Source organism: Coffea eugenioides, chromosome 3, assembly GCF_003713205.1.
Source record: "Coffea eugenioides isolate CCC68of chromosome 3, Ceug_1.0, whole genome shotgun sequence".
Lineage (NCBI taxonomy): Eukaryota > Viridiplantae > Streptophyta > Magnoliopsida > Gentianales > Rubiaceae > Coffea > Coffea eugenioides.
The window spans coordinates 18,004,144-18,015,244 of record NC_040037.1 but is presented as its reverse complement, the minus strand read 5'-3'; positions in this window follow the sequence as shown (position 1 = coordinate 18,015,244).

Below are 11,101 nucleotides of genomic sequence, written 5' to 3'. Positions count from 1 at the left end.
TAAGTATTGTATCTGACTGAGACTCTCGATTTGTTTCTCAGTTCTGGCAGAAGATGCAAGAAATGTTATGACCTAAATTGAGTTTTAGCACTACATACCACCTACAAACTAATGGACAGTCAGAAAGGACAATTCAGACCCTTGAGAACATGTTGAGAACCTGTATTTTGAATTTTGGAGAGAGTTGGAGTAAGTACTTGACATTGGTGGAATTTGCTTACAATAATAGTTTCCATTCATCCATTCAAATGGCTCTTTATGAAGCTCTTTATGGCCGGAAGTGTATATTTTCGATTTGTTGGGATGAAATAGGTGAAAGAAAGATTTTAGATCCAACTGCGGTACCATAGATTGAAGAGACGTGTGAAAAGGTGAAGTTAATACGTCAAAGAATTCAGACAGCTCAGAGCAGTCAAAAGAGCTATACAGATAACCGGGGGAAGGATTTGGAGTTTGCGGTTGGAGATCAAGTTTTCTTTAAGATCACTTCTCTAAAAGTAAGTCTGATGGCAGGAAAAGGGAAGAAGCTGCAACCAAGATTTGTAGGACCTTATAAGATTCTCCAACGTGTGGGAAACGTGGCCTATAAGTTGGAGTTGCCACCAAGTTTGTCTTGAATTCATAATATTTTTCACGTGTCTATACTCAAGAAGTACCATACAGATCCCTCTCATGTACTGCAACCAGAAAGTATTGAGATCGACGAGGCATTGACTTATGAGGAGAAACTGATGAAACTTTTAGATCGTAAGGTGAAGGAACTAAGGAATAAGCAAATGCCTCTAGTAAAAGTTTTATGGAGGAATCACGGAGTAGAGGAAGCAACTTGGGAAGTAGAAAAGGAGATTCGAAAGAAATTCCAGACCTATTTCCGAATCAAGGTATGAATTTCGTAGACGAAATTCTTTTAAGGGGGAGAGGATGTGAGGACTCATGTTTTTTTTCCTAATTTAGTCATTTTTATAATTATTTGCCCTAGTGTTATTTAATTATACTAGTATTGCATAAATGTCCCTTATATTTAGCTTTATCGCGTGCGCATCGAAAGTTTTTCTAAAGTTGCGCCGGTACGACTAATTGGAGATTTGAGAATTTAATACTAGACTAGTAAGTATGAGTAATTATTGTGTTAGAGGAATTACCTTGGAGGATTAGTGTATAAGTGCAGTAAACAAGAGAAAAAATGGTAGTACAAAACCCTATTGAGTTACTATTGAGAGTTGACCTTGTGCACCAACTTAAAGTTACTTTTCTTCAATCTTCCACCACAAGAATCACAACACAAACTCCCTCACTCTCACTCATCCTCTCGGCCAAACCAAGGAAGAAAAGGGGAAGAGAAAAAAATTCCATCTTTGCTCCAAGTTTGCTTGCTCTTCACCATCCAACTCCCTAATCTCTCGGAAATTCACTCTTTCTAGAAGAAAGGTGCACTCTTATGGAGTTTCTTGGTGAAATTTTTGGTGAAAACTCTTGCTACAACTAGAGTTTAGTTGCTTGGAAGGTAACCCCTTCACCTCCTTTAATCTTTCAATTTATACAAAGATTGGTGGTTAGTTTAGATGGGTTTGAAACCCTAATCAAGACTCTAGACTAGTGGACTTGAGTAAGCTTTTATCTTGCTTTATATTCTAAGCTAGCGGTCTTGAGGTGGCCTTTAGGTAGCTGAATTGAGGATCTTTTACTTGATTGTTGTTGTTTGTGTGGTGAGTGATATGATTTTGGCTTGAGAAGATGAGAGGAAATTGGAAGAACACTTGATGAGAGCAGGCCGAAATTTCTATTTTGTTGTCTTGCTTGGATTTCAAATTTTTGTTGCTTATTTGGCTGCTAAACTGATTGATATATGTTGTATTATGTGTGTGAAAATTTCCTTTCAAAAATTATTTCAATTGGTTACCGAAAACTAGGGTTTTTGAAAAGGAAGAAATCTGGAAATTTGTTATCAGGGCAGCGACTACTGGTACTTTGTCTGAACATAACTCTTTGTACAAAAGTCGAAATTGAGTGTTGTTTATGGCATTCGAAACTATACATTTAGAGCTTTCCAACGGTATAAAATGCCCCTATTAATTCATTTTGAATAAACCGTAGCGAATCGGCAAAATAGACTGACCTATTTTGTCTGTCTGTCCGAGAAAAACTGGGAAGCTGCATCATATGGATCGATTTTGTCTCACTTGTGAAAAGATTTTGAAAACGATGTATTCTGATGAATTGTAGCATTTTGAATCTAATTTCTAACGCCATAAACTATTCTCAATTTGGACTTGTGTAGAGTTAGATATAGTCTGATTTCAAATGTTGAAGCTTTGTGACTGGAAATCCTCTGAACAGGTTGCCAAAACCAATCATCTTTAAACTATTGTATCTTGCTACTCAAAACTCCAAATTTAGTTCTACTTTTTGTGTTTGAAACTTGATTTGGAACTCTTGCTGTGTTATAAATTTCAGAGGTTGATTCACTTTCTGTGAATTTTTTCGAATTTCCAAACATTGCTGAAAAACCAAGACTGGTTCTGTCCTGTCTTCATGAAACTGTAACTTTGAACTGAAATTCGAATGCTTTTTGGTTGGAACCTTGAAAAAGTATATTCTGAAAAGTTTTAGTATTTTGAATTTAGTTTCCAACGGTATAAAGTTTTTTATTTTTGGACTTACCAAACTCAAGATCTAATTTTCTAAATATGGTCTTGCAAAGCTGAAAATTCCTGATTTCTTAAGAGATGAACTTTTAAGAACTCCCAACTCCCTTTTGATATTGATAGACTGTTTTAAACTTGATTTCATGGATGATACAAGTTTCCCTTGTGACTTTAAATCCTCACTTTTGAATCTCGATTTTCGATAGATTAAAGTTCTCTTGAGGCGTTGTCCTAAGTTTAAGCAAATGCATTTTCTTCCTTGAATGATAAGTGGTCGTGAGTATATGTGAGTAATGGTGGGTTAATAATTCTTCAGGTGCTCAAGAGGGATTCAAAAGGAATTCCGATGAGTAACACTAAAGGACTTATTTGCTCACTTACTTTTGAATTGGTGAGTGTCAAGTACATGAATCGTTGCTACATACTTGAATTGTTTATTGTTCATTAAGTGATTGGGAATTTTCGAGATGAGTGTGTACGTTATCGTACTCGTTCTTTTTTACGTGAATTGATAATTGAATTGTGTGAAGTGAATTGATAATTGAATTGAGTGAATTGGAAAAATTGTAATCGTACATCTAGGTACGCCCAAAATTCATTGGCTAACCTTGCGACTCAAGTCGGCATGGGTTTGGTTGAGAATCCTGGTGAAACATGAGAAAATCATAAGTTTGATCTTTTGAGATCTTGTTTGGTGCCCTCCTAGTGAGTATTTGGTTACGGATCCGAAAGGGTGAAATGAAGGATGGAGGATGTAAGTGAAGTTTCTACAGAATTGATACCTATCCGGTTGACGGTGTATCACCATGTGGAGGTATTAGATCGAGTCTTGGCAAAGCAGTGGGAATTTAGCTCCTAAGAGCTCCCGTATCCTTATTGATTGTGTTTTATCGTTATTTATGAATTACCCAAACTTTCTTGCTATATTTCTTGTACAAGTGTAATCGTTACTTGAATTATTTGTTGCATGTTTCTCTTGGTCTCGCTGAGCGTTAGTTTATCCCATTAGTTTGCTTTCCTTAACAGGAGTTCGGATTGGAAAGAATTTTGGGGAAACTGACTTGATTACCTTTTGATTAGAAATTTGGATGTAATTGATTAGTCGACTTATGGTGGTTGTATTTATGGGGAGATTTGATGTACTTATGGAAACTTGTGATGTAAGATTTGGATATTTATTTAAGGAAGCGACCTTTCTTTGTATATACTTTTATTATTGGTTGTTTACCCTTAAGTTTGAATTACATTCGTATTGAGTCCTGGCGAGAGTTAGGCAGGCGTCCCGCCGATACCCTTGGGTTTGCCCTAAGGAGAAATGGGAGCGTCACATTTTCTCGCTAAATCATTGAAATAATGCTCAAAGAAAACTCAAAGGTTGTTTTCGATTCAAGTTGTGACAACTAATCTCAATTCCAAAAAAAAGTATCTTATATACTTTCGGCACAAAAATCGAGAAAAAGTAGATGGTTTCCATTTCTCAAAACTTCTAATCTTATGCCCAAGCTTTAGAATATAAAGGGGCGTTCACATTTTCCAACTAATGGAGTCAAAACTCATCAAAACTCCACTCATTTTCATAGTAAATGTCAAAGTTAAAGGTTCCAAGTTTCGAGTATAAAACTAGTGAAATTCTCCAAGAATTACTCTAGTTAAAACGCTCTATTTTTAGAGTTCAAACTCATGGGAATCAAGGGCATAAGACTAGGGTTTGAAATCCATTTCTCAAGTATGAGGTGAGGTGCAATTGTCCAAGAAAGTTAAGCAACCAAGAAACACATTAAGAGAAGTATAATCATTTGGAAACCAAGATTCAAAATGAAGGCCTAATGTTCAAAGAGACCTTATATCCAACCATGAAATTAAACTCAAAACGGACCAACAATCTCAAAGGAATGTTGAAAATTCTTAAAAAAGTACTTTGTTTGAAACCAGAAAATTTCCAGTTTGGTGCGACACTACTTGAAAAAATCATATCTCGAGTTTCGTAAGTCCAAATTTTGGAAACTTTATACCGTTGAAAACTAGTTTCAATGCACTAAAACTCTCTAGAAGACACTTTTCTCAGAATCCAATTTGAAATCATTCAAATTGTAGCTCAAAGTCACTGTTCCAAACAGGACAGAGCAAAACAGGCTTGCAAATTCAGTAAATTTTGGAAATTTGGAAAAATTCATAGAAATAGAATCCACTCTTGAAATTTACATAAATAATATATATTTAAATCTAGTTTCAAATGCAACAAACGGAATTCAATTCGGACCTTTCTACACCAAGATAGAACAGTTCTAAGAAAGCTGATTTTTGGAATCTGTTTCACGGAATTTCTAGTTTTAAAGTACTTGACAGGGTTTCAAAATCTGGTCTTAACTAGAGGTTACACAACTCAAAATTTAGCGTGGTTTATGGCGTTGAAAACTAGATTCAAAATTCTAAAATTCACTGGAAGAAACTGTCTTAAAATTCGTTTGGAAAGATAGGTGAAAATGAGCTACAAACTGCAGCTACACTTGTTTCTCGGATGAAAACAGTGAGGAAAATCAGTCATTTTTGCCGGTTCACTACGGCTTATAGGAAATGAATTAGGAGGTGCATTTATACTGATAGAAAGCTCTCGGAGTCTAGTTTCAGATGCCACAAACAGTACCTGATTTGAACTCCCAGACAACAAGTTATGGGCCAAAATGTGAACACTGGTCGAGTCTCCTAATCAGAAAATTTTCCAGATTTCTTCCTCACTTTAACCCCACTTTAACTCAACCAATTGTAAAGCTTTTTGGGAGATATTTGACACACATAAACACCATCATATAAAAATCATTATAGCACCAAAATAACATCAAAATTTGAAATTAACATGAGAGATTCATCCAACCAAAATTCGGACAGCAAGCATCCTTCATCTTCTAGTTTTCTTTTCCAACTTTCCAACTAAAACTAAGCCATATCTTCTCAAAATAAGCATCAAACCAGCAAGTAAATATACAAAATCCTCAAGACCTCTACCTATAAATCCACCTCAAGCCCTCTACCTAGTGTCAAGGTTCTTGTGAATCCATCAACAATCCAAAGATTAACTAGATATAACCACTAACTACTATAAGTTGAGAGGAAAAGATGAGAGCTTTGGATGATTACCTTGCTTCCAAGAGATGTAGATCAACCACTAGTGTATAGGCTCCTAAACCACCAAAGTTCCTTCCTTCTTCAAGTCATCCTTCAAGCTTGTGTGATGAACCAAGAAAAGGAGCAAGTTTGGAGTGTTTTCTTGGAGCAAAATGGAAGACAAGCTAGCTGAAATTTTGAGGAGAAATGGGTGAAGGGGAAGTCGGCCAAGGGGAGAGGAGGAAGAAAGGGTTTCGGGTGGTAGTTGGTGATTTGATTGAGTGACAAGAAGAATGACAGAAAGGTGTTCTTGGTGCCCAAAAGTTAACAATCAATTAGTGAGCAATTAGTACTCCTAAGTGAGATTAATTTAACTCACTCACCTCTAATCCCTCCGTTAACTTTTCTTAGTCTACTATTGATCATTCTTAAGTCTCCAAAATTATTGCACTCTCGGACCAAATTTGCCTCGAAAAATGTGTAGTCGCTATTTCTTACTAAACGAGCCGGAGAAAAATTAATTTTACTAGCGAAACGTTTTAAAACATAAAATGAGACATTGTTCCATGCAAATGAAATTAAAATGGATGAAATAAATTAATTGGAGAAAACAGATAATTAAATAATTAAATAAGCCAGTAAAATAAAATAAAAATAAGTAAAAATTCGGGTCCTCACAAATGGGGCTAAGTTATGAGATATGTTACAAGAAGGGAAAAGAAAATGTAGTGGCAGATGCTCTCTCCAGAAAGGGAAGGGAGGAGGCTGAGTGTACAGTGACTACCACAGTTATACCAGAGTGGATGAAGGAGGTAATGGAGAGCTACCAGGGTGATGACTAGGCTCAAGACCTCATCAGAGGAATTCTAGCATCTCCAGGACAGAGCTCAGATTACAGCTACCAGAGCGGAATACTGAGATACAAAGGGAGAGTTGTAGTAGGACAAGGGGGTGAAATAAGAAAGAAACTCATTTCTGCCCTTCATGATTCACAACTAGGAGGGCATTCAGGCATACAGGTCAGTTGGATGAGGGCTAAACAACTATTCCATTGGCCAGGTATGTTCAAGGAAATCAAGACAGCAGTACTGCAGTGTGATACATGCAGGAAATGTAAGGATGAACATGTTGCTTATCCAGGTCTACTCCAACCCCTCCCTATACCACAATACTCTTGGAGTCATGTCACCATGGATTTTATTGAAGGATTGCCTAAATCAGAAGGGAGAGATACCATCCTGGTTGTGGTAGACAGGTTTACTAAGTATGCTCACTTCATGAGTTTGTCTCACCCTTTTGATGCTCCTAAGGTAGCCAGAGTTTTCCTGGACCATGTCAGTAAGCTACATGGCATACCTCAGAGTATGATCTTAGACAGAGATAAGATCTTTATCAACCAATTCTAGACTGAGTTATTCACACTACTGGGGGCAGGACTGAACCTGAGCACTGCTTACCACCCCTAGATAGATGGTCAAACTGAAAGGGTAAACCAGGTGTTGGAAATGTATCTCAGGTGTATGACTCACCTGGAACCTAAGAGGTGGAACTCATGGCTATCCTTAGCTGAGTGGTGGTATAATGCTACCTACCACACTGCTGTACAAATGAGCCCATTCGAGGCTTTGCATGGAACTAAACCCCCCCAGCTAGCCCTTGGTCCCTATATGCAAGCTAAAGTGGCAATAGTGGAAGACTACATGAGAGACAGGAAGAAAATGGATGAACTATTGCAGTATAACCTGAAGGTTGCTTAGGAGAGGATGAAGAAATATGCTAATGAGCACAGGAGTGAAAGGGAGTTCCAAGTAGGAGATTGGGTTTACTTGCGATTACAACCTTACAGACAATCAACTGTGATGATCAGGAACAATACCAAGCTATCTGCTAAGTACTTTGGCCCCTACCTGATAGAAGAGAAGATTGGAAAGGTGGCCTACAGGGTAAGACTGCCTGCTGCATCAAAGATACACCCTGTATTTCATGTATCTTTGCTGAAGAAGAAACTAGGAGACAAGGCAGCCCCTATCTTGCAACTGCCAGACACGGATGAAAGGGGGCAGATTAGAGTGGAGCCAGTGGCAATACTAGGCAGGAGGATGATTAAGAGAAAGAATGCTCCTGTAACTCAATGGCTAATTCAATGGTGGGGAACTGAACCTGCAGAAGCAACTTGGGAGGATGTTGTGATGATAAGAGAGAAGTTTCCTCAATTCCAATCTTGAGGACAAGATTCTTGCGAGGAGGAGGCATTGTAATGAAGTAAGAGAGCTGGACTGAAGTTGAAGGCACAAGCTAGGAAGCAGGAACGAAGAAGGCGTGAATATCAGAAGCTGAAAGTGTGATCATTGAGTAGGAGGATCACGAAAGGCGTGCTCTCAAAATCACGCCTTTGCTGGGTTTCATCTGTTCTAACAGAAGCCAAGAATCGCGGCAACTTGCAGCTGCAATTGGACACGTGTTTAATTCTTATTGGTTTAGTTAGTAGTTTGTTAGAAATCGATAGCATTATAAACAGGCCTATTTGCTTCATTTTAGTCAGCTTTTTGGATCATTCTTTCCTGATTTGTTTGTAATACTTGGGGTGCAATCCCCGTTTTTTTCCCTCCCAAATTTTCCTTCAGATTCTTTCCTTCTTTGCTTAATTCATTCTCTCTGATCTTGTAACTTGTCATTAAAGATACATTAATGAAAGTGAGTTCATTACAATCACTGTTCCATTGATTATCTGCTGAGATTTTGTTCCCATTTGAATTTGATTCATCTTAAATTGCTGCAACTCGGGTTTCTGTACCATAACATTCTGTCTCTTTGTTCTACTGCTTCTAATAATTAGGCAGCAAGAACATAAATATAAAAATGGCCAAGCAGTGGAGAAGAGGTAAATATTGCAAAATCTATACTATGACCCTCTAATTATTGATGTGATTATAAATTATACCCTCAGCTTATACAAAATTTTTAACTTAGGCAGAAAGGCTTGGTATTGGGGACTTAGGTAGTACACACCTGTGTATGGGCTTTAGTTGTAGCATTACCAAGTATTCAAGGTTTTTTGCAGAGAAAAATAGCCATGGAAACTATGACTTGAACATGAGAAGAAAAGCCATGAGGTACCAAAAAAAAAACCTTTCTTTATCAAGAAACTTTAATACTGTTAAATGCAGAGGTAGAGACTATAGCTAGCAATTGGGCGGGTTTGGCGGGTTTTGGGCGGGTTAATATTGGGTTTTCACTTAAATGGGTTATACCCAACCTGCCCAACTTTAGATTGGGTTGATTTTGGGTTAGGTCATATTGGGTTATCTCAAACCCATTACTCAAATATGACCCAACATATTAATTAATACATTTGAATACATAAACTTTTTCACATACATTCTAACACACAAAAAAGATTTTTTTCACACATATAAACACATTTTCACATGCATAAATGTATTTTCACACACACAAACACACACTCACTTCTTAAGTTCCTTGGAAACATATCATAAATAGAATAATATTTTATATTGCTTGTATTGTGAATTTTAGATAATAAATTGTACATTTAACGAAGAGCATAGCCCCCCCCCAATCCACACAAAACACCACCTTAATCTTTTCAATAATCTCTTCCATTGATCCACTATCAATTTTTGTGTCCCTTAAAAACTTTGATTTGTGCCATGCATCTACTCTTAATATATAAGACATGTTATATAGGGAATTTAACATGTGAATAATCACAATTACAATTATTACACTCAAAAGTAATAAATTATTTTTACTTGGAAATAAAAGCATACCTATAAAAATAAGAACAAGTCTCGCATAAATTAAAAAGAAAGGAGAAAGATACTCATTATTGGTGCAATAAAAGATGCTTGCTAATTATAGAGAAACAGAAAAGTAACAACAAGCTCTATACCTATACTACTGTCTCTGTACATCCGAAACCATGGTTACTAGAATATTCATAAGGAAAATAAACTCCATACCATATTTTTCGTCCAACATCTTTTCTACTGCTCGTGAAAATAGATCGGTGAAAACTTCTCACCTCACACTTGCAACATCTGGTAACTTTTCCTGAACGTCTTTCTTGCGCTCTTCATTTTCAGCTAATTTCTGTTCATAAGAATTCCTTTGGCCGCTGCTTAATAATACGTCAATCATCCGATTGAATCTTCGCTCCTCAATTTATATTTGGCATACTAAATATTATTAAAAGTTGAACAAGTTTACTACTGTTATAAAGAATAAACCTAAGCATGAGTTTTATTTTAAAATTTCTTTTTTCTTTTAAATAAAAATTAAAAAATTGATTGAAACAAAAAAATAATATATATATATATATATATATATATATATGAGAATTTTGAATACAAATTAATTAATGAATTATTAACACATGTCCAAATACAAATAGTTGGGCATATGTGTATTGAATATTGTATTTATTATTTTCAATTACTTTTAAACAAGTTGGATATTGGGTACCCAAATAAAAAATCCAATCCGCCCAATGAATAAGTTGGGTTGTTCTTACCTAACCCAACAAAACCCATAACCTAATTGACCCAATCCATCCTTTAAAATTAATGGGCGAGTTAGGCGAGTTGTTGGGTTTTGGACTTTTTTGCCAGCTCTAGTAGAGACAATATAAAATTCAAGTCACCGGCCCAATAATTCGTGTCCAGTTTTATTATAAGATATCTATTAGCTGATTTAGCCATTAAAATATCGTCCAGCGGCGAAAATGATAGTATGATCAGCTGCCGCAAACGATAACTGATTATCCCTTGTTGGATGTAAAGCGTTCCAGGCTAAAGAAAAAGTTGTTCAAAGAATTTGACAGGACTTCCATATTGGGGGACAATTTGGAAATAAATTACTCATAACCATACTTACGCATGATGCCAATAGCACATATAATTTCTTTTTTCGGTACAATGGAGGGGCCTGAGGACGGTTAAACTGCAAGTTAGCAGATATTAATTTCGAATGTCTCGAAAACACAAAGCAACAAAATGCCAATAATTGAGTAATTTAAAATTCATGAATTTCAAAATATCAATAATTGAGATGATTCAATCATGTAGAAAGCCTTGCAATTATTCATACGATTGGCTATTTTTTAATTCTCTTTCACATGATCTTTAGGATGCTTATTAATCTTTGAGTTCCTGTCAAGAAATTCAGCATCGATGTCTATCCGCTCCCTTCTTTGTTAACTACTACTACTGAAGTATATCAAGCGGAGTTATAGCCATTTGCAAACTTCAAGCTCAGCTTTCAGAGATGGATTCCAGATTTGCTTCTTTGATTCTCTTCCTTCATCTGTTGTTTCTGCTGGTAACATAAAACAT